We start from the raw sequence: 27689 nt of genomic DNA on the forward strand, positions 1-27689 counted from the left end.
ACAGTCTCGCTCTATCACCCAAGCTGGAGTGCAGTGGCGCGACCTTGGCTCACTGCAACCTCCATCTTGCGGGTTCAAGAGAGTCTCCTGCCTCAGCATCCAGAGTAGCTGGGATTACTATTGGTTATGGATTACATAACTATTACGCCCTGCTAATTTCTGTATTTTTGTCGAGACGGGGTTTCACTATGTTGGCCAGGCTGGTCTTGAACTCCTGACCTCAGGTGATCCCCCAGCCTCAGCCTCCCAAAGTGCTGGGATTTACAGGCCTGAGCCACTGCACCTGGCCTATTTTTAATTTTTTAAATAGAGATAGGGTCTTGCTATGTTGCCCAGGCTGGTTTCCTACTCCTGGCCTAAAGCAATCCTCCTGCCTCAGTCTCCAAAAGTGCTAGAATTACAAGCATGAGCCAGCATGCCCCGTCTGTTTTTCTTCTGACAACCCACCAGACAGCTCTACTTGGACATCCCAAGTCCTCTCAAATAGAGCCTGTCACCTTGCTGCATTCCCCACACCTTCCTGCTCTGTTATGCGATTGTCAGAGGCATTTGAATCAGAGCAACTCCATCTTGAATAGGGACTGAGTAAAATAAGGCTGAGACCTACTGGGCTGCATTCCCAGACAGTTAGGCATTCTAAGTCACAGGATGAAATAGGAGGTCGGCACAAGATGCAGGTCATAAAGACCTCACTGATAAAACCGGTTGCAGTAAAGAACCCAGCCAAAACCCACCAAAACCAAGACGGCAAAGAGAGTGACCTCTGGTCATCCTCACTGCCATGCTCCCACAATGACGGTTTACAAATGCCACAGCAATGTTAGGAAGTTACCCTATATGGTCTCAAAAGGGGAGACATGAATAACCCACCCCTTGTTTTGCAAATAATTCAGAAATAACCATAAAAATAGGCAACCAGCAGCCCTTGGGGGGCTATGCCTACGGAAGGGCCATTCTTCCTTTACTTTCTTAATAAACTAGATTTCACTTTATAGACTCACCTCCAATTCTTTCTTGCGTGAGTCCAAGAACCCTCTCTTGGGGTCTGGATTGGGACCCCTTTGCAGTAACATGATCATCATGTACCCCCAGGTTGCCTGCAGTAATCACATTCTCCTTTTCCTACTCTATTCCACCCTAAGACCACATCAGTCACCACATCTCATGGGCTCAGACTCCCAAACAGCCCTGAAATCTGCAATATCGTTTCCAGCCACACCACTCACCAAATAAGCTCCAGCCCCCTAATTTTTGCCCACACTTCGATTACTCCCCTAAGTGTTTCCCAAAGTGTGGAACATGTACAACTGGTGGTTGCCTCACATGCTGCTAGGTGATTCTTCAACTTTTTTTTTTTTGAGACGAAGTCTCGCTCTGTCACCCAGGCTGGAGTGCAGTGGCCGGATCTCAGCTCACTGCAAGCTCCGCCTCCCGGGTTCACGCCATTCTCCTGCTTCAGCCTCCCAAGTAGCTGGGACTACAGGCGCCGCCACCTCGCCCGGCTAGTTTTTTGTATTTTTAGTGGAGATGGGGTTTCACCGTGTTGGCCAGGATGGTCTCGATCTCCTGACCTCGTGATCCGCCCATCTCAGCCTCCCAAAGTGCTGGGATTACAGGCTTGAGTCACCGCGCCCAGCCTATTTTTTTTCTTTTTAATGGTCGTTTTTTGTATTATATATTAAAATAAATTCTTAAGTAGCATTTCAAGACTACGTTTTCACAGGCATAATTGCTTCGGACAAACTTTCATGACGTTTGAATAACCTGAGGACTTTTTGAAAAGTCTCCCTCATACCCCAAGGGCCAATGCATACCCCAGAACAATTAAATCACAACCTCATGAGGTGGGCACAAGCTCAGGTCTGGAAACTCCCCAGGTGCTTCCAATGCAGACAAGTTGGGGGACCAGTCCATGAAAATGAGACTAAAACAGGAATTGAAGAAAAGAAGGCTGAGCCCACCTAAAGAAAATAAAGTAAATAGTAATATATGTGGTAAACTGCTAGGAAAGGTACCCAACTCCACCCCGGTTTGCCCAGTTTAGCAGTGAAAGTCTGGCATCCCAGGATCTCCGCTAAACCTGGACAGTCAGTTACCCTACTCAGATAAGGCAAAGTGTCTAAGGTTTAGGAAGCAGCGCTAGCATTTTCCACAATGAGTTCAGCAGAATGCTATCCACCATCCCTAGGGTATTAACAGCTGTGAGGCTACAAAGAGTTCCACTGTGGAATAAATGTGGAACACCCTAGGGATATTCCAGGATAAGTGGTTAAGTTAATGGTTTTCTTCAAAGTTAATTTCTCAAAACTTTCAATTTACTATGATACTTTATATTGTCTGAGAGAAGAATATAATATCCTGCATTTTTCAAACTTCTTTGAGGACCTTTTTTGGTGAAGCACCTTATATACAATTAAGGTTTCAAGAAACATTCTTGGCAGATGCTACTCTATATGTACTTCCAGACAATTTTTAGAAAATATAAATCTGATAATGTCACTTCTCCATTATCAACTTTTTGCTAGAAAAAAAAAAATCCAATCTCCTTTGCAGGTGGTCTACTTTCCAAGCTCTCCCATCTTTTACCCCTTCCTATGCTCAAGTCCAATGTTTCTCAAACTTTTGGAAGCATTCAGATCACTGGGGGATATTGTTGCAAAGCTGATTCTGATCCAGCAGGATTTCAGGCAAGCCTGAGACTCTTTATTTCAATTGATGCCATCACTGCCGACCCAAGGACCACACGCTGAGTAGCAAGGTTCTAGCCAAATTCAGTTTTAAAGGTTGCTGTCTCTACTGAAAGCCTCTGTGCCTAGAAGGTCCTTTCCCTACCTGATAACATCCTACTTAACTTTGAAGATACTCAAGAACATCTGTTCCCTGAGATGACCTCCAGTGCCCTCAAACAGAACTGTACATCTCAATTTTACGTTTAGACCTCTAATGTGGCGCTTTACTGTACGTTGGCTATTTCTTTTTCTGCCTCTGCCAAGCTGAGCTCTCTGACAGTCTTTCTGTCTATATTCTCAGTGCCTAGCACACAGTAGCTACTTAATAAATCTCTATGGAAGGATAGAATGGCCATGAAAAGGAGATAATATGTGAACTTTGTTGAAGGAGACGTTCAGAAAATAAGGATGTTATGCAACACCAAGTCTGTCAGTTTGGAGTTTTGTGGTTGGGGACCTTCAGCAGGAGACAGAATGAGATTCTACGCTATCACTGCATAGAGTCCTATCACAAAGGAATAGCAGCACACATTTTTTATACTATATAAAAATAAAATAAAATTCCCAGGTTTCTTGACATGAAAACTAAATCCAGGTAATCTTCTGTTTAACATTTAACAGACGAAAAATCAACAGGCACAGTGAGAAATGAACCACCATTTCACCTCTAAATCTGTGTTCATCCACTTTATGGAGAATCCTTCTGACAATTCTAAGTTTAAACAAATCTTTGTGAAAAGAGTATTCCAGCAGGTTTAATGTAGTCACAGCTGTCAAAATCATGGGCAATGCATCACACTTAAGAATTGAAAATGTGTCAATAATTATAATTACACACTTGTAGCAGGTCTAATATACTTTCACCACCCTTTAACTTCAACTGATGTGAAATTAAAGCCAGTTTCTTAAAAGTGCAACTCTTAGATCATAATTTAATCCTAAAGCAGATATAAAACCTGTCACACTACAGAGATACAGTACATTTTACTCAAGAGGAGAAAAGGCCATGGTATTGTAATATATCATTTTAGGTAAGGTGACCACCTTTAATGTGGAAAGGGTAAAATACATTATCAAGGTGACATAATCTTCAATATTTACTTCACCCATTTGTATTTAAAGATTGTCTCTTCAAAATTACGCGTGACCCACAGCACAGAGGTAACAGCTAAAATTTAGGATTATTTCCTACCAATCTGTTTTCCTCTACATCCATATATATATGTTAACTACAAATCTGAAAGTGTACTATGTTTTATGTTTATGGAACTGTACTACGGAACTGTACATAATTTATATGAAAGGAATTATACTATGTTTTTAGTGTCCTGCTTTTTTCACGTAATATTATGTATACTCTCTACAATATTATGTGTACTCTCTACGGTCATTCATTCATTGCAACAAGTTATGTGTGCCTCCTATGCATAAGACAGTATGGTAGGCACAGGATAAACACACACACACACACACACATAGTACAAAATAGACATACCTTGTATTTACTGATAATATATATCACATACATAGTACAAAATAGACATACCTTGTATTTACTGATAATATATATATGGTAGTATATGTAAGATAATAATTAAGGCTCAAACTAGATGGAATAGCCAACAAAAGCCTCTTTGAAAAGTACCTTTAAAATGAGATCTGTCTCTGAAAATTCATCAAAAATAGTGTTTTTAGTGATTACATAAAATTCCATTCTGTGAATATATGTAAACCTAACCTCTGCTGTAAAACATTTACCTTTTTTTTTTCAGAGAGAGTCTTACTCTGCCGCCCAGGCTGGAATGCGGTGGCATGATCTCAGCTCACCGCAACCTCCATTTCCCAGGTTCAAGTGATTCTCCTGCCTCAGCCTCCCGAGTAGCTGGGATTACAGGCGTGCGCCACCACGCCTAGTGACAAGGTTTCACCATGATGGCCAGGTTGGTTTTGAATTGCTGACCTCAGGTGATCTGGCCTCCTCTGCCTCCCAAAGGGTTGGGATTACAGGTGTGAGCCACCATGCCTGTAGAACAGTTAAATTGTTTCTTTCTTTCTCGTTTTTTTTTTTTTTTTTTTTTTGCTACTCTACACCTAGTTGAATACATTTATATAGTTAAAAAGATTTAGGCAGGGCGCAGCAGCTCAGGTCTGTAATCCCAGCACTTTGGGAGGCCGAGGCTGGTGGATCACCTGTGGTCAAGAGTTCGAGACCAGCCTGGCCAACATGGCAAAACCCTGTCTCTACTAAAAATAAAAAAATTAGCTGGGTGTGGTGGCACATGCCTGTAATCCCAGCTACTCAGGAGGCTGAGGCATGAGAATCGCTTGAACCCAGGAGACGGAGGATGCAGTAAGCCGAGATCACGCCACTGCACTCCAGCCTGGCAACAGAACGAGACTCCATTTCAAGGAAAAAAAAGAGACAGAGAGAGACAGAGATTTAGTGAGTGATTTTCCTAAAATGAGTAACTAAGGGCTCAAAAATTTTCCAGAAGAAATGCATTTACATTAACAACCCAAATTCCAAGTCTTTTAACTCGGAATCCAAATACACTGCTTAATGTTGCAGGAGCAAATTCTTTTTTTTTTTTCCTGACCTCGTGATCTGCCCACCTCGGCCTCCCAAAGTGCTGGGATTAGAGGCGTGAACCACCGTGTCCAGCCTTACAGGGGCAAATTCTAAAGAAAAAATGCAGTATGGGAAATAAACATAAATTTATATTAATTTTTTTTGAGACGGGGTCTTTGTCACCCAGGCTGTATGGGATACAATGGCACAATCATGGCTCACTGCGGCCTTGACCTCCCTGCTCAAGCAATCCTCCCACCTCAGCTTCCTGAGTAGCTGGGACTGTATACAGGTACATGCCACCACATCTTACTAATTTTTAAAAAATTTTTTTGTAGAGACACAGACTTACTCTGTTGCCCAGATCAACCTCAAACTCCTGCACTCAAGGAATCCTCTTGCTGTGGCCTCCCGAAGTGCTGTGATCACAGGAGTGACCCACTGTAACCACACTGGACACCACGGTTGGTCAAATGCCCATGAAATTTTGTTTACTTGGGTTTCAGTTTTTAAATAGATCTAGCTTGATAATCACCAGGAAATCCAATCATCTTTTTACACAATACTGGCTAAATGTCTCAAAATTTCCAAAAATTCCTATTTTACCTTCACATTACAAAATATCAAAAGCTCAAAAGATCAAATCCAAAAGATCAATTCAAAAGATCAAAAGCTACCTCTTCTGGTCTGTTCCAAAGTCATAAATAAAATTTTGCTGTTTCTTAAAAACTGTCTATCATAGCCCTACTGCTTTTTTTTTTTCACAGCTATTATAAAAATAAAGCTTTTTCCTTAAGTCTAAAAATCCATTGCCTCCACTCTTGATCAATAATAAAAAGCTGACTATATGAGTTTCCTGGTCACTAACTGCCTACTTACCACTTACCATAATTTTTTTTTTTAAAAAAAGGTAATCAGCCATATAAGCTCTGCTTTTAACGTAAAGCACACACCAGACATAGTGCTTTAAAACAATCAAAGTAAAGCTGTGGTTAGCAAGGCTTCCAAAGCCCAGAGTTCTTTACAGACTCAAACTTACACAGGAAAAAAAAAAATCATAAAGCTCCATTTACTGGAAGGACCAAAAAAGAGTGAGACTGAGAGAATCAACAAATTACTAAACTTTAGAAATAACTAAGTCTGTGCCCTTCTTAACAAATGAGGAAAGAAAAGCACCACAAAGACAAAGGTTAAGAAAACGACTTTCAGGCCGGGCGCGGTGGCTCAAGCCTGTAATCCCAGCACTTTGGGAGGCCGAGACGGGTGGATCACGAGGTCAGGCGATCGAGACCATCCTGGCTAACACTGTGAAACCCCGTCTCTACTAAAAATACAAAAACTGGCCGGGCGAGGTGGCGGGCACCTGTAGTCCCAGCTACTCGGGAGGCTGAGGCAGGAGAATGGCGTAAACCCGGGAGGCGGAGCTTGCAGTGAGCTGAGATCGGGCCACTGCACTCCAGTCCGGGCGACAGAGCGAGACTCCGCCTCAAAAAAAAAAAAAAAAAAAAAAAAAAAAAAAGAAAACGACTTTCTTGGGCCACACAATTGGTTTACACCAGAGAACAGACGAGCATTTGAGTCTTAGGGTCATCTCCACACCACATTGCTTCACAAATACAAAGCAAAAACCCAATTCATGGCACAGCCTACACTGAAATTTAAAATGCAACTATCCCTTGATTCAGCAATTCCAATCCTTGGTATTTATCTCCAGATACACAGGAGATAGATTATAGATAGACAGATAGATAGATAGATAGATAGATAGATAGATAGATAGATAGATAGATAGACAGACAGACAGGGTGCGGTGGCTCACACCTGTAACCCCAGCACTTTGGGAGGCCAAGGCGGGCAGATCACCTGAGGTCAGGAGTTCCAGACCAGCCTGGCCAACATGAAGAAACCCTGTCTCTACTTAAAAATACAAAATTAGCCTGGCATGCTGGCGGATGTCTGTAATCCCAGCTACTCAGGAGGCTGAGGCAGGAGAATCGCTTGAACCCGGGAGGTGGAGGTTGCAGTGAGCCAAGATCGCACCATTGCACTGCAGCCTGGGCAAAAAGAAGGAAACTCCATCTCAAAAAAAAAAAAAAAAAAAAAAGAAAGAAAAGAAAAAGATAGATACATAGATAGATACATAGATAGATTTCTGTAGGCATGGGGATATGTTTCAAGACCCCCAGTGAACGCCTGAAACCTCAGGTAATACTGAACTCTATCTACGGACAGTCCCTGAGTTAAATGGTTTTACTGTACACCCTTCCTGTACTTCAAATCTTGTATTGTGCACACATATTACTGTCATAATACGACTAGTATCAAAAATAAAACAACATAATAAAACTATTTTATTTCTAGGAAAAAATGTATAGGAACTCATATTACTGTGCACATGTAATGAAATAAAGCTATCCAGGAACGAAAAATAAAAACACCAATTTGAATTAAACTAAAAATGTCAGAGTTATATGGCCCCAAAAGGAGACAAGTCTCTATGAGAACAAAAGAAATGCCCTCCTGGAAGATTTCCATGTACAACACTCACATCTGAGACAGATTCACCCTACTTTGCTTAGAATGTCCTAAAATAATAAGACCTTTAGGGATCAAAAGGGAACCAAGTAGGAGAAGACAGAGGAGCTGAGGTGGACATAGCTGATTAAGAAACAATACGTTGGAGGGAATCCTAAGCAAACAAGCCAAGGAGGAAAAAAAAAAAAAAAAGCTTCCCTGAATTTGAAAAGGACATTCCATTCTAAACTGGTTAAAAGCAAGGATAAATCTCAAGCACAGAGCATTCTCCTCTGGCATTTTTTTTCCCATCTTGGGGCTCCAGCAACTTCTTTTTCACATTTTGTATCATCAATGATACCAAGAAAAGGTCACTATTAGCATCAGTTTTACCTTAATAAGGCTCAGTGAAATAGGCACAGACAAAAGTTACAGGTGTCACCCATCAAACAGCGTATCTGCCTTTGATTCTCCGAGCAGAGGTTTTATCAGTTCCCATGTTCAAAAGTTGAAGACTGTTATTTTACTCCTCTATTCGGATAAACAGTTGATTTATTTGCAAGATAAGGCACTTGACCCCAAAAAGTCAATATGAGACTTTGAACTGTTTGTAGCTGGTTCATGTTTTCATTCAGACCGCAACCCACTTCTTCCCATTTCCAAAAGGAAGCTCTACCCCAGGGCATGTTCATTCTCTCACCAATCACCAGTACAAATCCAACAGTCAACACAAAGCCAAAGCCCCAAACCCTTATCTCCAGAGTTCCAGTACCATAGTCCCAGCCTCTCACAGGGCTCATGTAAGCATTCTTCTGGGTTCTTGCTCTACCAGAATCTCAAACCCAACACAACAATCCATTCCAAGCCAGGTCCTCTTGGCAACCTTCCATTTTCTTTTAAGAGCAACACCGTTCTCCCCGTCATCCAGGTTCCAAAAGTCATATGTTTGCCCAACCCTCTCATCGCAAAAGTAATTTATTCACCAAGCCCTGTGGCTTCTCCAGCCCAAGGCTAAAACCCCAGTTCCATCTATTCTCATTTCCTCCTGGCTTCTGGGCTTCCCACTCCACTAGAACAATCATCCTTGACTAAGAGAAGGCTATGTGCCAGGGCCTCAAACTCATACACCTATAGGGTCAATCCAGTTAGCCTACAGGAACCAGGTAGGCGAGGAGTTTAAAACAAACAAACAAACAAACTTGTCAGTGCAAGAACAATAAATAGCAACTAACACCAAACCTCAGCGTCTGGGAGAGAACAGGATGAACTAAGAGAGTAGCAGCCACAGCACACAAGTCTCCCTCAGACAGACACGGTCAAAAGAAGATCTGGCAGTTTCCTGTAGGAAGGAATACCGCCCTGGGGCTGCCAGAGTTTTCAGTGTTGCAGGAGCAGCTGGACATTTTGATTTTTTTTAAATGAAAATGTCCCCCATTTTTACATGTTAGCAACCACGTTTTTTAAAAAATGTCTTAAATACAGTATCAAACAGGACAGAACTCTGAGGTATACAGAGCTCAAAGACCACCAGTTTTCAACCTCTGCTCTGGTGCACACTGATGGTGATGTAGGAATTTACAGCCTGAGTTAAAGTTCAGAAGTGTAACCTTAGATATTTATATCACCTCTCTAGGCCTCAGTTTCTCCCTCTATAAAACAGGCATAAGAGTAGATACTTTAGCTGGATGCGGTGGCTCACGCCTGTAATCCCAGCACTTTGGGAGGCTGAGGCGGGCGGATCACAAGGTCAGGAGATCAAGACCATCCTGGCTAACACAGTGAAACCCCATCTCTACTAAAAATATAAAAAATTAGCCAGGCGTGGTGGCGGGCGCCTGTAGTCCCAGCTACTCGGGAGGCTGAGGCAGGAGGATGGTGTGAACCTGGGATGTGGAGCTTGCCGTGAGCTGAGATCACGCCACTGCACTCCAGCCTGGGTGACAGAGCAAGACTCCGCCTCAAAAAAAAAAAGAAAAAAAAAGTAGGTACTTTATGGAGTGTGAGTGAGCATTAAATGAGATAATGCAAGAGGCTAGATCAAGGCCTGTTTTCACGCCATATCTTAACTTCCAGCCTGTCATTCAAAGTAAACCATAATGTGCCTCCAAATCTCCCTTCCTAAGCTTGCTCCTATGGTGCTCATCTTGATGTGCTCTATAGAGTCAAGCCACATCACAAAGCACTTTTAACTGTGAACGTGCTGTTCCTTTCAGTTGTCTAAGGTCTTGCACGTTACCCTGAGAAGCTAAATCCCAGGACACAGAGTCTGAGACTAGTGATTAAAAATATGTGCAACTGCCAGGCACAGTGGCTCACGCCTGTAATCCCAGCACTTTGGGAGGCCAAGGTGGGTGAATCACGAGGTCAGGAGTTCAAGACCAGCCTGGCCAATATGGTGAAACCCCATCTCTCCTAAAAATTAAAAAAAAAAAAAAAAATACCTGGACATGGTGGCAAGTGCCTATATCCCAGCTACTCAGGAGGCTAAGGCAGGAGAATCACTTGAACCCGAGGCGGAGGTTGCAGTGAGCCGAGATCGCGCCACTGCACTCCAGCCCAGGCAACAGTGCAAGACTCTGATTCAAAAAAAGAAAGATGTGCAACTATCTTTTCTACAACTTGGCCTCTAAATAAAAAACAACTCCCTTATATTTACTTGTCCCATTCTCTCTTTTTGGAATGTTGCCTATGCTACAACCTATACACGTGCAGATACCTCTCAAAATAACATCCAACTGGTACCTCCTTTCAGAGGCTAAACAGCCACCTCCTTAAAGGTATAGGTTGATCCTTATCCCTCTGTAACTTGTGACCAAGATATTCAGAGTTCTGCCACTAATAGTTAGACGTGTAATTATTCACTCCCTTACTCAAGTGAACCTTAATATTAACTTGATATTAACTGAGCTTTCTATGCCCAGCCTCACCTATAGGAAGACTAGATAAATGCTCAATAAATAAAGGACAAAGAAGAGGGGAAAAGATGAAGGAGGAGGAAAGCAAGATTTTAATGATAAGGACAATGACAACAAGTAAGCTCTTATGTCTCTGAATGCAAAGAGCTGTCCCTACTAACGATTTGCTTTCATTTTTTATTTCTGAACAATACATGGGGGTCATCTTCCCTACCTCCCTCTCATCCTTTGGGTGTGTGGAACCTCGGCTTCTCCTAATTTCTGAAAGTCAACAACCTCTTCAAGTATAATCTAAATAAACAGGGAGTTAAGTGGCTCCTGCCACCATTCTAAATGAATCAGTCCCACCTTTGATGCTGATGGGGATCAAGATGATGATGATGATGACGCACACTGGAGGTGGTCCAAATCACATATTACTCACTTTAATCTGATTTGGAAACAAGTAAAGACCCTTACACAGAAAAAATAATCTGGCGAGGGAGAGGGGCATAGGGGTATGAACTTTCTGTAGAATGACAGAAATCCACACAAAAAGAAAAACAAAAGTCTCATCCAGACTAGCAACTATTCAATAAACAAATTAAGGCTAATTTCCACAATACTTAGAATAGTTTTTTTCTGACTGCTTATTAGGACCCATTAGCAAGTTGTAAAATCAGTTTAATATATAAAGACTAGAATTTTTAAAATAAAAATTGAATATTAATTAAAAAGCATTATAATATTTTTTGTAGAACTTGTAATTCGGCTTTATTTTTAACACCCGTGCACATGCACGTATGTTTGTGTGTGTACCAGGTCATGATATAAAATATACTGCTGAGTGTTAAAATGTTTTAAAAATACTGAAATAGAACATTTATGTTTATATAAAGTAATCTCTGCTGACTGAGCTTTTCTGTTTTTTACTAGGCCATCCTCGTAAGATATTTGTTCTTGCCACCTATTGTTCACAACAACTCGGGTTCTTCAAGTTCAAGATAAGCATATGAAAACTGTATGAAAAATAGCATTGGGCACATGTGTCCCTTACTCGTGAAAAGGAAGGTGTCACTCTAGATAACTTCGTACACTTTCACTCGTATGCATATTTCTATCTTGTGTAAGTCCCTGACATCAGGACAAGGGATATTCCTCCCTAAGCTCCAGCCTTTATGGTCATGTTTGCTTATACACATTAACTCACTACTTACAGAGAGTAAATCAAGCACGTCTTACTTTCACTCCAAGCGTAGTCAACACTCATTAATAGCTGCAATAGTGGAAGTTTCGGAACTTGGTTTAAAACATCACTTCAACCCATCCCTTCTATTCCAGAATGCTCAAGTTCTTCTTATTGCACATTTTCCTCAGTACCCACTTTCCAAACTCCCAAGTATCATCCCACTTCTAACATCCACCTTTGTCCAAGATCACCTCACCTTCATTCTCCCCTCTGCGCATTTCTAAAGTTCAAGGTTATATTTTTGGAGGGCCTATCAATATTCTTCCATAACTGGCTAAAAAGGAATCCCCCAAACCGGAGCAACCTTGTTTTTCGATGGCATGGTGATATTAATAGCCAATCTTGGCTTTCTTAGATAAGCAAAAACACACAGCCATCAAGTATTGAAGACGAAAAGTTACATGTGGTATGTCCACTGATTTCAGCCCTTAAAATCTCTCAAAAGAGGAGTTTACTTTGGATTCCATCCATTTTCCAAGAGGTCACCTACATTCTTCCACCACTCACACAAGCATTGCCCACCACTATATTTTCACTGTCAACTGTTTGGAAACATACGCAACAGGGAAAAGTCTGAGTAAAGTAATTGATTCACTGAGTGTTTGGGTCCTAACTATAAATAATGAAGGATTCCCTGCTCTGTAGGATATAAAAAATTAGTGAGATATTCTTCCCAAAAATGAAGGCATCATCCTTAAATATAAAAACAAAGAAAGAAACATATGCTGAAAAGAACACAATAAATGTTTGTGGAATTGACTAAGCACAGGTTATAACATTAAGCACTAAGAAGAGGTACCAAAAGCAGTTCCTTCTACATAGAATGCCTTTCGTTCCCACTTTCCAAACTCGTCCTTACGGACCACAGTGACTGGTATCATCTTGTCCCCGATTTCCCTGATTCCCTAGAGAACTGGGTCCCTTTGCTCCCTTAACATGCAATCATCCCTTCATTCTCTCGGCAATTCAAAAATGATTTATTGACCGTGTGGTCTAGGCCAAGCATTGTGTTAGTTGCAAAAGTTACACAAAAGATGAATAAAACAGTCCCTTGCCTCCAGGAGCCTAGGGAAAGAATTTGAAAGGTTTTAAATTGGTGAAGGGCAATGACTTGTGCAGAAAGAATCAATCGAGGAATGAACAACTTGAAGTCTTTGCCCTCAGAGAGATCAATCACATCCCAGAATAAGAAATGGGGATGATAAAACCTAGGAGACTGTCGAAAGGCAAAACGGCAAAATCCAGAAAGCAGTCTTGCTTAGTAAGATTACTCTGAGCCTTGAAGAATCTGGGTCCCCCAAAAAGGAGGGAAGTGGGGGGCAATGGAGAGACCAGAACAGCCAGGGTTTGGCCTCAAGATGAATGAGAACTGACCTTGGGCGATCCCTCAGGACACCTATGCTAAAAGTCTCACCCAGATTCCCCCCTCTTCAAAACAACCTTCACCTACTGCACAAACCTCCACAAAATTTAGGAAGACTGAAATTTAAAGTTACTTTCCCAGTCACAGAAATAAAGGCCAAATACCCAGAGTCAACAATGAAGCAACCCTAATGGGCAAAGTGGAATGTTGGTCAGAGAGTGAAACCCAAAAATCAAACAACTGAAGAGCAGTGGCTCTGGAAAACAAAGCTGACGGATCACATAAGAGCCTTTATACATGTAAACAATCTCACATTTCCAGAACTGCCTAGAAGAGCACAGGAATAGTATTCGCATATGCGGTCAGTTTGAATATTAGGGGCAGAGGGTGTATTTGTGTTAACTCAGAAAAGGAAGCTGCCGAATCTCTTATTAGTTAATTTTGAGAGTGTGAGTTCAAGCAAAACTGCCTCCCATCTGAACCAAAGGCTGTGATGTGCCAACCACACCAAATTGATGAAGCTCTTTCAAAAGCAGTCTTTCATTTGAATGTCCTTCCAACAGACAAATCCTAGTTTAGAACTTCTGATTCTTAAACTTAACATGGCAAGCAAGAACACTCCATGGCCAACTGCTAAAAATGAGGAGGTAAATCTTCCATTTGGTTCTTCTGAGAACTGGAATTGGCCACAGAAAGAAACACAAAGTTTTCACTCCAAAAGATCAAAGAAGGCATTTTGTACCAGGAAACCCAATTCCAAATCCTCATTTCCAGGAATAAAGCCACAGTGCCCAGTGCTTGCTTGGGAAAATAAAACAGGAGATTCTGCGGATTCCAATTAAAATTTCTGATGGCTTTATTTCCCAGTCTCACCAGTTTAATGTTGCTAACATTTCATCCAGGCCCTGCTTTAACTTAAATACTGCTTCCAGCTCTGAATGGTCACACCTTACTACTGGGTAAAAAGGAAAGTGTCTTAACACTTCACGACAGCATTCTTTGCCCCATCCCAAGTGCTAGATATATAAGACAAGGTGATGCTGAAAAGTGCTAGCTTCAGCCCAGGCTGTGTCTCCCATAACTACAGCCAGGTGAAACCTCACTGCAGCCCACGCTATTTAGTTGCAATATTGGAAAGGAGAGTAGAAGCAGGAGAAAATAGGGGAGGAGGGGGACACACCTCAACCTTATTCAAATATAACAAACAATGAGCTTGCTTTACAATTATTTCCTGGGGTCTTGTCAATCAGCCGATAGTTCTTATGTGCCTACTGCATACAAGGCACCAAGCTAAATCTATAGTCAGCATAGTGCAGTAAAATATTCCCTAAATAATCATTATGTTAATGGTTATGTGTTTAATTTTCTTTATCATTTTACAAAAAAAGTATCATGTATGTAGGTTATAAAGTCTAAAAATAAAATCAGCACCTATGAACCCATCACCCAATCCAAAAACCAGAACATCACCAATACTGTATCATCTACCTACCTCCTCCATTTTTATTCCAGGTCCCTGCAACATACGCACACTCCACATAATCTTTATTCTGAAGTTGGGATTTCAGTGCAAGTACAAACGCATATTTATGACTACCTCCTATTCCTAACAAGTGAGTTGGCTTTCCAAATACAGTAGTAATACATAATTTCCTCTAGGTTCTTTTCTTTTTTTTTTTTGAGACGGAGTCTCGCTCTGTCACCCAGGCTGGAGTGCTGTGGCCGGATCTCAGCTCACTGCAAGCTCCGCCTCCCGGGTTCACACCATTCTCCTGCCTCAGCCTCCCGGGTAGCTGGGACTACAGGCGCCCGCCACCTCGCCCGGCTAGTTTTTTGTAGTTTTTAGTAGAGACAGGGTTTCACCGTGTTAGTCAGGATGGTCTCGATCTCCTGACCTCGTGATCTGCCCGTCTCGGCCTCCCAAAGTGCTGGGATTACAGGCTTGAGCCACCGCGCCCAGCCAGGTTCTTTTGTTTAAGTGAATCGTTGCTTTAAAGAAAAATATTAATAGAGTAAGTGGGACTCAGCCATGGTAAACTCAGGAAGACAGTACGTGCGTGAATGAAGTTTGACAATCACTGACAAAAGTGGCCAAGAACACGAGTTCTGAAGTCCTGCAGACCTCTGGTTCAAATCCCCATTCTACCACTGAAATTTGCCAAGCTTCAATTTCTTATTGTAGAAAGGTAAAGTAACAATAAGACATATGGTATTTGTGGAAATGTCATGAAAAAGCACCTGTAAAGCCCAGTGCCTAGCACATATCCAGCACCCCTAAACTATGCTGTCATTAAAGCCACCCAAACATATCAAAGAGTTTTGCCACCATCAGTGGTTTGCTTCTCCAGAATTCCTACTGAGTTGGGCATGAGATGTCTTCACATAAAAATAAATCAAGATGCAAGGATCCAAGAGCAGAACAAGCCACAGACGACAGCTCCCAGTCCCAGCACTGATTCCATCTTCGCCTCATGACCTTGAAGAGCAGGATCATTTTTCAAATCCATTTCTGTCCTGTCCCCTCTCCCTCAGAAGACTGGACTACTCAATCCAAGCCTGAGAATTACCTAGAAGCCTATCATGACCATCACGGGACTAGTTCAGTCCAATCTAGGGCAAGATAGAGGCATAACCTCTATCTCCGGACTCAATCTCTGTTATACCTTTCTTGGACACATGAAGAAAATCTGGCAAATCACTACTTTGAAAAAAATTCATTACAATTCTATTAATCAAATTAAATTCCTCACTTCTGAAATTAATACATTACATTCCTGAATATGGCATCTTTACTCTGAATCCTTAATAGTCCTTTAAATTCCTCACAGATAACAACAAACTTGCTTGGATTCAAATGATCACTCTCTTCCAAGGTACAAAAGTTCTAACACTACTATCTAACTCAGGTTTTATTTAAAATCACCCTCACCATTTCAAGGAAAACTCAACAACAGAGCTGGAAAGGGAGGGCATGAACCCAATCTATAATCATCCCAATCCTTAGTCTTTGTCACTTATCCGAAATTTATCTATACATCATTCACCACCTGTGAGTACCCGCATAAGAGGTAACAGTAGAAGTGCTATTATCCAACACCCAGTTACATCAACTTAAGGCCTACATTTCAGCTTCAAAAGAATTCCATTTTTTAAAATTCCAAGACAGAAACTAAAAACAAATGAATCACAAAACAAGTGATCGAAGTCCCATCCAGGCATAAGATAACCTTCTGACCCCTATGTCCCCATCAGTGAAATGGATGAGGCCCATATTCCAAACTTAAGCAGTCTGCACACTATAAAGCTGCATGGAGAGGCCGATGTCTGAGGTCAGCACAAGTCTAGTGTCTGCTGGCTGCCCAAGCCTGGGCCCCTGGCCAGCAACCCACCTCCAGAGACAAGTGCCAGGACATACTATAGTGTTTCCATTTAAGGCCCGCCACTTGGATCAGCCCATCTCTGAAATTTCTTAACACCACCTTTCCAGGAAGAATTTTTTTGGGGAAAAGGGAGGTGGTGTCTATTTTTTGCCACCGCCTTCCCTTGGGCTGTCAGAGCAATCTGCATCTCTGGGACAGGATTCTTTAAAACCACTGGGTTATGTCTCAATTCATGGGCCTCTTTTCAAAAATATGTAAAAACACGTATGGAACAACCCCTTTGCCCATCATCTAACTCTTATCATACATCCCTCAAAAAAGAAAGAAAAGCCCAATAAAATTGACAAGTCCATTGTATTACCTTGCTGCCTCTCCCCAAAAGTCAAATTCATGACAACTTTTTAATCAAGACTTTTCTTATGTTACTAAGTGGAACGTTTTCTTCTCTAAGTAGCTTCTCTTCCATGCAAGCGGCGTTCAAATCTCCAGGGGAGAGGAGGGGTGGGGAGGGGGTGGGAGACTATCTGGCACAAACTGGACAGAGCCGAGCCAGTCTAGAACCCGACGGAAGTTATTGAATCCAGCGGCCCCAGAGGCCCACATCTCTTCTTAGGGCGCCCGAGGTTCTAGCCTCACTGTTTTGGTTACAGTGCTGAAGGAAGGGTTTTAAACTTGGCAAAGTACCGTGCAACATCTGTAACCACATTTGCCTTCTGGGGATCGGAAGATGAATCCCACATTCCTGGCTTTGAAGCTTTTTGAAACTGCAGCTAGGAAGAACCGAGGGAGGGAGGGAGTTGAGCAGAGTTTATTGGCTGTCTCTCCAGCAGAAAATTCCTCTTGGAAGAGATGGATATTTTGAGGGTGGGGGAAATTCGCCTATCTATCTCCTTACTCTCTACTAAGCTCAGCTAGGAAGGTGAGCCCCGTGGCCCCGCGGCCAGATCGATTTACAAGTCAGAGTCGCATACCCTGAAGGAGTTCACAACACACACACACGCACACAGGCACGCACACACACCCCAATGCAAACCTGAGACCCCAGCTCCACGCCTCTGCCCTCCCCTCCCCCCAATATCCCACCAGCAGTTCAGGCCCAAAGCAAGACAGTTTTGTTTCGCGGCTGCTTCCCCCACGGAGTGGGGATCAAGCTTGGGGGAGAAAGGAATGAAAGCGAGGGGGAGGCACCGCAGACGCCCACCCAGCCACCCCCGATCCCTGCCTCTTCTCCCGCTAGGCTACCTCCTCCCTCGGTCCTCCCGGCTCCAGCAGGCGCGGCAGGCGACCTGCGCTCACCTCGGGTCCCGCCGCGGCCGGGGGCTGAGCCGGGGGAGGCGGAGTGCGAGGCAGCCGGGCGCTGCAGGTCGGCGCGGCGCGGGGCGGCGCGGGGCGGGGCGGGGCGGTGCAGCCGGCGAGGGAGCCCGGAACTCTGCGGGGCCGGCAGCCGGGGACCGAGGGCCGGCCCAGAGCGGCGGCGGCTGCGGCTGCGGCTGCGGCGGCTGCAGCGGAGCGGTGCGTGGGGCCGGCGGCTTCCCAGCCCTAGGGCCGGCGCGGCTGGCCGAGGAGCAGGCTGGCAGCGGCAGCGGCGGCAGCGGCAGCCACCCGGGGGAAAGAGCCGGGGGAGGGCGGGGAGGCGGGGTGAAGAGGAGGAGGAAGGGGAGGAGGGCGGGCGGAATAAACTTCCCGAGGCGCAGAGGCTCGGGCTGGGAGCACGGTCGCGGGCGGGGCAGGCGGACCAGCGGTACTTGCCCCCGGGGGCGGTGGGGGAGACCGTCACAGAGAGTAGAAAAGTTCCCCCAGCGCCGAGGGGGAGGCTGCGGCGGCGGCGGCGGCTGCAAAGAGCAGGAGCCGGAGCGGGAGGAGCGGGAGGAGGAGGAGGAGGAAGTGGCTGCGGAGCGCTCGGCCAATGAGTGTCTGGAGCTGTGATTAACCAGGCAGCAACACATCATTTCCTCCCGGCGCGGATCCAGGGAGCCGGGAGGGGAGAGAGGAGGCGGCGGGGCGGGGCCGTCCCCGCGCCCCCTGCAGGCGCCCGGCCGAGGGCGAGCCCGCCGAGCCCCGCCGAGCCTGACCGCGCGGCCCCCGGCGCGCCTGGCGCTGTCTGGCTGGTCGCTCGGTCCGCCGGATGGAAGCTACAAGCGCGCCGCCAGCGGGGCTCCTCGGAGGCGGCGGGGCAGGCCCGAGCTGGGCTCCCGTGGCCGGGGTGGGAGGAGAAGAGGCCGCGCGGCACGGGTGAGTGCCCAGGTAGGCGCGGGCGGGGCCGTCTGGACAGCTCCCGAGGGCGCGCGGGGCAGGCGGGCGGGCGGCCGGGCGGGCATCCCGGGCCCAGGGACTGCGGGCGGCGACCTACTCGAGCCCCGCATGTCAGACTTGGGCTAGATTCTCAGAGAGAAACCTTAGCATTCTCATCCAGGCCATCTCTGACCTGCCTTCAAATCCCCTTCCACTTTGCTCATTTCCTTACAAGGTCTAGGGTTATGCAAGAGCTTGCCATGTTCGCCGTTGGCTTCCTTAGTAACAGAAATAAGCATGGAGGGGCTTCTGCAGTGATCTAGCCCTGTCCTAGGCGCCATGGGAGCTTACAGTGGAAAAGCAGGAACATTCTCCGCTACAGAGAGGCTGATAACCTCGGTCCTTAGATACACAAAAACGCCCCAGTGTGCTAATATTACCCAGAGCATCAAAAAGGCAAGCAAGGATCAAATTTTGCATGGTTCCTGCTGAGTGTAAAGGAAAGCACTAAGCCATTTTCTCTGCCCTCTAGAAGCTTATAATGTACAATCCTATCACAAAGCAAAATAAAAACATGAAACCTATAAATGGGAATGCCATAAAGTATTTTTATCTCTACAGGTTCATTCATGCAGAGGGCATTTATTGGGTGACTGCAGTACTGCAAAATGTTGCAAAGGAAATGGAAGATCTGGTCCCTGCAGGTTGGGAGTTTACAATCTAATTAGAAACACAAGGCATATATATGTGAAAAAACTAGAATCCCCAGCTGTAAGCAAAAGGATGGAGTAGGTGGGGGCATTTTTTTCATAAAGAGGAGGGCTTTGTACCTGTATGATTGGTGAGGATCAGGAGAGGCAAGTTCAGTACCAATCAAGGCAAGAGCACCTATATGTGTCCCTGCTCCATACAATGATATAATAGGGCCCTCATTGTCACTTGGCTGAAGTGTCAGCTCTGCCACTTACAAACTGTTTTGACCTGGGGCACATTTTTAACCTAAGAAGGGAATAAAGGTTGTCTTGTGAGGTGGTTGTACAGTTCAAATGAGATTACAAACGTGAAAGCTTGTGAAGCTCAATCATGTACATTCATGGAGTCCTCTTTGTACAAACTAGCCCCTTCTTGGTAACCTTTAGAGTTCCCTCCTAGGTTGTAAGCTGCAAGAGGGCAGGGACCAGGTCTGGTTGTATTCATCGTGTATCACACTGCCTAGCAGAAGGGTTCATGTGGGTGACCAATAAAATTTTGCTGAGTAGGTAAATGAATTAATGAATCCCGTTATGCTTTGAACAGTTCCTATTATTTGCTCCTTAAGCAGTTCTTTCAATAGTGGTCTTATTGTGTGGCTGGCTCAGTGAAAAACCCTCTAACTCAACCTCCTGTGACTAACTTGTGTGCCAGGAGGCTGGGAGAATTCTGGATGGTACTGTCAGAGGCATTCGAACCAGAGAAACTCCATTTTGAATGAGGGCTAGGAAAATGAGGCTGAGACTGGCTGGACTGCATTCTCAGAAAGTCAGGCTTTCCTAGCCTCTAGACGTTTACAGCTAAGGGAACAAATTAATAATGTTTACTAAACAAACCCAGACTTGGGAGTGTCCAGATATCCCGATATCTGGAGAACAAAGGTATTCCTAATTTTGCTTTAAAAGTAATATTGATTCTTGCAAAATACAGTAATTAATTTATTTATCGCAAACTTATAGCAGAGCACATCTCCCGGTATATACAAGCGATGTACCTAGCATGGAATCGTTCCTCCTCTTACTTTCAGCAACATCCTACTTTGTCTATGGAGTAGGTGTCCTTTCACCACTTTACTTTCTTAATAAACTGGCTTTTACTTTACACTGCGGACTCGCCCTGAATTCTTTCTTGCGTGAGATCCAAGAACCCTCTCTTGGGGTCTGGATCGGGACCCCTGCCCTGTAACATATACCTGACAACCACAGATGGGACTTCAGTGCAAAAACCCTGATCCAGCAGCTACCTTTGGGTAAGTGTTGGGGTCCTGTAACAGTACTTGTGGCCTTTTAACATAAAGAGAGAGTGTGTGTGTTTGTGTGTGTGTGTGTGTGTGTGTGTGTGTAAAGCAAGAGGCAAAAGGCTTCTGCACTCCTCCACCAGGATACAGCCTTCCACACAAGCCCTGTGCACACAAAGATACAGCCCTTTGGCTTGGACACCTTAATCCGGGGTTTCTCAACCTTAGCACTATTGACATTTTTGACTGGATAATTGTTGTGAATGCTGTCCTGTGCATTGTAAGATGTTTGGCAGCATCCTTGACCTCTACTCACTAACTGCCAGAACACCCTCCCGTCACAGTTGTGACAACCAAAAATGTCTCCAGACAGTGCCAAATATCTCCTGGGAGGGGGTGCCAAACTACCTCCTGTTGAGAACTGCAACCTTACTCTAAGATCTAATTCACTGATTGAACTCTGGTGGAAAATCACACTAGTAAAGTTACTTGGAGGAAATACATCTTCTGTTATTCTAAGATTTTCAGATCTCCTCAATCATATGTTTCAAGGAGCACGACTCTTGCTAATTAATTGCCTGCTGCATTGTGAATTGGCATCTCTTCTGTTTTCTGCATATCCTCCTCCTTTACACCCAGATCAACATGTTCATTTCTAAAAGTCAACAGCTTTCAAAAACTATTAAGAAACAGGGTCTTGAGCAACATAAGAGTCCTGTTTGATATTTTTCTATAAAATTGGGGGAATTTATTTTATAAAATTTTGCAGACAGCTTCTCTGTCACAGTGTGTTAAGCTTTTAGACTTACAAACAATAACCACATCCTCTTTGTACTCAGATTGTGATACAGTATATAAGTCTTAATTTTTTAAATTATTTTATTTAACATATTTAACCTCACTGAGTACTTTTCTTTCATCTTGGAACCATTTCTTTTTGGTTTCAGAGAGAGGTTTTATTTCATAATGGGATAAAAACATGTTTTCTTAGCTGGGTGCAGTGGCTCACGCCTGTAATGCCAGCACTTTGGGAGGCTGAGGCGGGTGGATCACTTGAGATCAGGAATTCAAGACCAGCCTGGCCAACATGGTGAAACCCTGTCTCTACTGAAAATACAAAACTTAGCCAGGCTTGGTGGCACGTGCCTGTAATCCCAGCTACTCGGGAGGCTGAGGCAGGAGAATCACTTGAACCCAGGAGGCGGAGGTTGCAGTGAGCCAAAATGGGGCCACTGCACTCAAACCTGGGCGACAGAGTGAGACTCTGTCCCAAAAAAAAAAAAAAACATGTTTTCTTAAAATCTATAACACAAAAATCAGCTTAATTATCAACTTCCAGAAGCAGGTTCTTCAGAATATTGGTGGGATATTTGAGAGCTGGCGATAATTCATAAAAATCCTGATGGATTGATGTGCTGTTCAACTTAATAAAGGTTTCTTGAAGAAAAATAAAGATTAATAGTGGAAGGAAGGAACAAACAAATCCAGATAAGTCTATTCACTAAGTAATGGGCATGTAGAATGAAAAAAAAAAAATCCCTCCTTATAGAAGACCATGTTTGTGATGTGAACAGATTTTTATTCAGCAAACAATATCATCCGTCTTATTAAATAAGGTTATTTGAAGCACAGGTTTTATATAGTTTTGTTTATATTTAGTTTTAGTTTCATAGTTGTATAGTGGTTACAATATATGCAGATGAGTTTATACGGGTAGGCATCCACACAACCTAGAAAAATGGCAAAGGTTGAGGGTTGAATGTGGTATATGGTTAAAATAATTTTCCAATTTCTATTTTGTTAGACTAGAATAATGACATATACTACTAGGGAGGTCTCCAGGTTCTCTATGAATTCTTGAAATTTGTGCTTTTGCATCAATCACAATGTTTTCACAACAATATATTAAAGAAATTCATATTGTGTATATTGTGGATCATATGAGTGTCTACCATGCAACTATGACCCCATTGCCTTTTTTGCTATGTGCCTAAAAGGAAATCCACCTTATTTAAATGATGTTTTAATAAAAATAAGGCATTCCTGAAGGTTCATAATCATTTTTTAAAAAAAGGTACATACATTTTAAAACTATGTATATCACTGAAGTGTGAGAAATACCAGCCCAGATGCATCATAACTGTTCTTAGAGAATAATGAATTAAAAGGCCCTGAGATCTGAAATTTAGTCCTAATCCTGAGGCCCTAAGAAACCAATATTATATTCTAAAGATCTAAGCAACTCGATCAAAATGGTGGGGGGTGGAAGACAAAATCATAAGCAGAAAGGATCACTAAAAGTCCTGTCTGGCTTGGCACCCTTTTTCTCAAAAGGTAAACATTTAAACCAGTCAGGACAGACATTTGTTTATCTTCCAAGTTAAACTTTCCCAGGTGTATCAATGACTCATTAATTGTGCATTTCATATAAGAGTTCACTGGCCACCTACCATATTCAGGGAACTGTGAGAGTTATACACAGAGTCCTCAAGCTGCCTATAGTTGAAATGGGAGGTCAATGCAGTCACTTCTGGCATGGCAGACTACATACAAACCACTGTGTGACTATGGGCCAACAGGGTGACATCAGAGGCATTACAAAATTATGCCAATTATTTATTAAATGGTATTGAGGCACTTGGAAAAAAAATTCTGTTAGTGCCTCCCCTCAAGCCATTCCTGAAAATATTTCCAAAAGGAATAAAAAGTTAAATATATACACATATATTTAATCATAAAGTTAACTCAAAGCAAATGTAGGTAAATATCTTCAGATGGGAAAAGAACTTTCTAAATAAAAGCAATGGAAGAAATAAAGGTTGATTTGCTTGACTACAGGAAAAAATTTCCCTAACATTTTGATTTTTGTCCAAAATGTTCCCTAAAAATTTTTAAGAAACAATCAAACAAAAGAATATATTTTCTTTTTTTTTCTTTGAGATGGAGTCACTCTGTCACCCAGGCTGGAGTGCAGTGGCATGATCTCGGCTCACTGCAAGCTCTGCCTCCCAGATTCACGCTGTTCTCTTGCCTCAGCCTCCCAAGTAGCTGGGACTACAGGCGCCCGCCACCACTCCCGGCTCATTTTTTGTATTTTTAGTAGATACGGGGTTTCACTGTGTTAGCCAGGATGGTCTAGATCTCCTGGCCTGGTGATGCACCCACCTCGGCCTCCCAAAGTACTGGGATTACAGGCGTGAGCCACTGTGCCTGGCCTTTTCTTTGTATTTTCAACACATGCTCAAAGGGTTAAAATCTTTAATTATAAAAAGTTTCGGCCGGGCGCGGTGGCTCAAGCCTGTAATCCCAGCACTTTGGGAGGCCGAGACGGGTGGATCACAAGGTCAGGAGATCGAGACCATCCTGGCTAACACGGTGAAACCCGTCTCTACTAAAAATACAAAAACTAGCTGGGTGAGGTGGCGGACGCCTGTAGTCCCAGTTACTCGGGAGGCTGAGGCAGGAGAATGGCGTGAACCCGGGAGGCGGAGCTTTCAGTGAACTGAGATCGGCCACTGCACTCCAGTCGGGGCGACAGAGCGAGACTCAGCCTCAAAAAAAAAAAAAAAAAAAAAAAAAAGTTTCAAATAAACAAAATGTACCATCTAATAGAGCGTTAAGCAAATAGTATGACTAGACAAGGAAAATTTAAATTATTACATATGAGATTTAGGAAAAACGTTTACCCTTTCTAAAATTCTAAGAAAAGATAATACATACAAACAAAACTGAGATAAAATATTTAATATAATTATTTCACACAATTTGTCAGCAATTAAACATATTCTGTATTGGCGAAATTGCCTTTATAAAGGACATAGTTGCTATGGAGCGTGTAAACTGGAAAACAATTTCTGGAAGATAATTAGGTGATATGTATCAAATATTTTAAAAGATTTGTACCCTTGGACATTTTAATCCCATTTCAGAAACTTATGCCATGAAAATAATTATTATTGCACAAAAATTTATGTAAAAGAATAATTACTATCTAATAACTTCTGAAATTCCAACAATAAAGCCTAAGTTGAAAAAAAATCAAAAACAAAGGTAATATTCCAATTCCATAACCCTTATAAGCACATTCCTCCATCAAATGTATACACAAAGAAAAAAGACTAGAAGGAACTATTCCAGGATGTGCAATAACATGAATTATGACTGACTTATTTTCTTCTTTACACATCTATGTGTTCCAGTTCTTCTAAAACATACTACTTTTATAAGCAGAAATAATAAACATTATAAAAATAGCAATGCACATATTTTTAAAGGGTCTGACAATCATGGGACAAGACCTAACTGGTAAGGATTTTTATTTGTGAAGTGGGAGGTGCGGTGTTGTGAATGGAATTCAGATTTGACATTTTTGTTCTCTGGTAGTAGGTCCATCTCTTTCAGAAGAAATTTTTTCAGAGAACTCATAGAGCTTTGACTTGCCTCTTTTGCCTGCAGCTCAGGTTCTTTGTGACAACCTCCTTGTAGCCTCAAGGGATAGATGCCCATCAGGACTGTCCATGGTCTTGCTCACATTCTGAAGCTTCTTGAGTTTGTAATTTACTTAATTATGTTAATTTAGCTACGTTGTTGAGATGTGGATTTTAAAAGCTAGTCCCATGGCGGGAAGATCAAATTAATTTCTTCCTGAAATTAAACAAATGTCTTTCAAATATAACTGTGTGGCTCTTAGTAGAATCCAGCACTACAGTGGCTTTTCAGTTTTAGGAAGCATTCTGTTTCCTGATGGGTCTTCTGAGCAATGGCATCATGAAGACACTTTCATGGATAAGAAATCAGATTAATTTTCTAAGTCCTAATGTAGCCCCATTCTACCAATATCTAAAATCCAAAGGCTTCCTTTTTATTAACCTACTTTTGTTCAGTGAAACTCCAGAGAGCAACTGCTAAGGTTAATTACATATATGTAGTGGAGAACTAGGTGTGTGACCCTAGGCAAGTAACTTCAGATTTCAGAGCCTAGTTTTTCCTCAGGTGTAGAGGGAGGGGTGGGTTGCACCTTGGAGGTCTCTGCATTTTGAAATTCCTCAAGTTAAGTTGGAATTCCTAGGAAGTTAATTGTTTGAAGTTGCTGATACTGCATTTGACGTTTCTGAGGAAGAAGAGCTTAAAATTTCTAGAAAATTACAGAAGACCAGTGTTACTAGAGTGAAGTGAGCATGTGGTGAAATGACTATGGAGGAGGATGAGGTAGCCTGGCCAATTATGCAGGTCTCACAAGTCACCATCAAGGGAAGTGATTAAAAGGGTTTAAGTGGGCCGGGCGCGGTGGCTAACACCTGTAATTCCAGCACTTTGGGAGGCTGAGGTGGGCGAATCACCTGAGGTCGGTAGTTCAAGACCAGCCTGACCAACATGGAGAAACCCCATCTCTACTAAAAATACAGCCGGGCATGGTGGCCCATGCCTGTAATCCCAGCTACTTGGGAGGCTGAGGCAGGAAGATTGCCTGAATCCGGGAGGCGGAGGTTGTGGTGAGCTGAAATCACACCATTGCACTCTAGCTTGGACAGCAAGAGCAAAACTCCATCTCAAGAAAAAAAAAAAAACGGGTTTAAGCAAGGAAGTGAGTGACAAATTTGCTTTACATCGCTTATCACTATACCCAGTACATCCGTATGTCTCTATTAATCATGTTTTTTCCTAATAAGTATTTTACTGTTTAAAAAAAGAAAGGCTGGGCGTGGTGGCTCACACTTGTAATCCCAGCAGTTAGGGAGGCCGGGTTGGGTGGATCACTTGAAGTCAGGCGTTCAAGAACAGCCTGGCCAACATGGTGAAACCCCATCTGTACTAAAAACACAAAAAATTAGCTGGTCATGGTGGTGGGCGCCTGTAATCCCAGCTACTTAGGAGGCTGAGGCAGAATTGTTTGAACCTAGGAGGTGGAGTTTGCAGTGAGCCAAGATCGTAGCATTGCACTCCAGCCTGGGCAATAGAGCAAGACTGTGTCTCAAAAAAAAAAAAAAAAAAAGAAAGAAAGAAAAAATGCAAGTATGCCAGCACAGTGGCAGATGCCTGTAATACCAGCACTTTGGGAGGCTGAGGCAGAAGGATTTGCTTGAGCTCAGGGCTTGGGCAACATGGCAAAACCCCATATCTACAAAAAATACAAAAATTAGATGGGTATGGTGGTACCAGCCTATAGTCCCAGCTACTCGGGAGGCTGAGGTGGGAGGATCACTTGAGCCCTGGAGGTCAAGGCTGCAGTGAGGGAAGATGGTGTCACTGCACTCCAACCTGGGCAACAGAGTGAGACCCTTTCTCCAAAAGAAAAAGCCGGGCGCGGTGGCTAAAGCCTGTAATCCCAGCACTTTGGGAGGCCGAGACGGGCGGATCACGAGGTCAGGAGATCGAGACCATCCTGGCTAACACAGTGAAACCCCGTCTCTACTAAAAATACAAAAAACTAGCAGGGCGACGTGGCGGGCGCCTGTAGTCCCAGCTACTCCGGAGGCTGAGGCAGGAGAATGGCGTAAACCCGGGGGGCGGAGCTTGCAGTGAGCTGAGATCCAGCCACTGCCCTCCAGCCTGGGAGACAGAGCCAGACTCCGTCTCAAAAAAAAAAGAAAAAGAAAAAGAAAAATAGAAACGAAAACGTACAAGTACAAAAGGATACATTGGATTCAGAGTCCAGAGTGCTAACTATTACACCATGGAACCCACAAAAGGATATATTGTACAGTGAAAAATAAATTCCAGAACCACCATTGTTTCCCAACTACCCATTTCCCTCTCAATAATGCCAGCTTCG

The 27689-nt window shown here is 43.3% G+C and overlaps 1 protein-coding gene across 4 annotated transcripts in view; it reads right to left on the minus strand.

The window, feature by feature from the left end:
- Window positions 1-18560, minus strand: part of ACVR1 (activin A receptor type 1) — a 142687-nt gene extending 124127 nt beyond the window's left edge. For 3 of the 4 annotated variants that reach the window (XM_023217409.2, XM_023217406.2, XM_023217408.2), the window contains exon 1: window positions 17995-18560. The gene's annotated coding sequence lies outside the window, so the exon portion shown is untranslated. Of the gene's footprint in view, window positions 1-17940 lie in introns of all 4 variants that reach the window. The other variant, XM_023217407.2, reaches the window with a different exon arrangement.
- Between the last annotated feature and the right edge of the window lie 9129 nt (window positions 18561-27689).

Source organism: Piliocolobus tephrosceles, chromosome 11 (assembly GCF_002776525.5).
Source record: "Piliocolobus tephrosceles isolate RC106 chromosome 11, ASM277652v3, whole genome shotgun sequence".
In the NCBI taxonomy this organism is placed as follows: Eukaryota; Metazoa; Chordata; class Mammalia; order Primates; family Cercopithecidae; genus Piliocolobus; species Piliocolobus tephrosceles.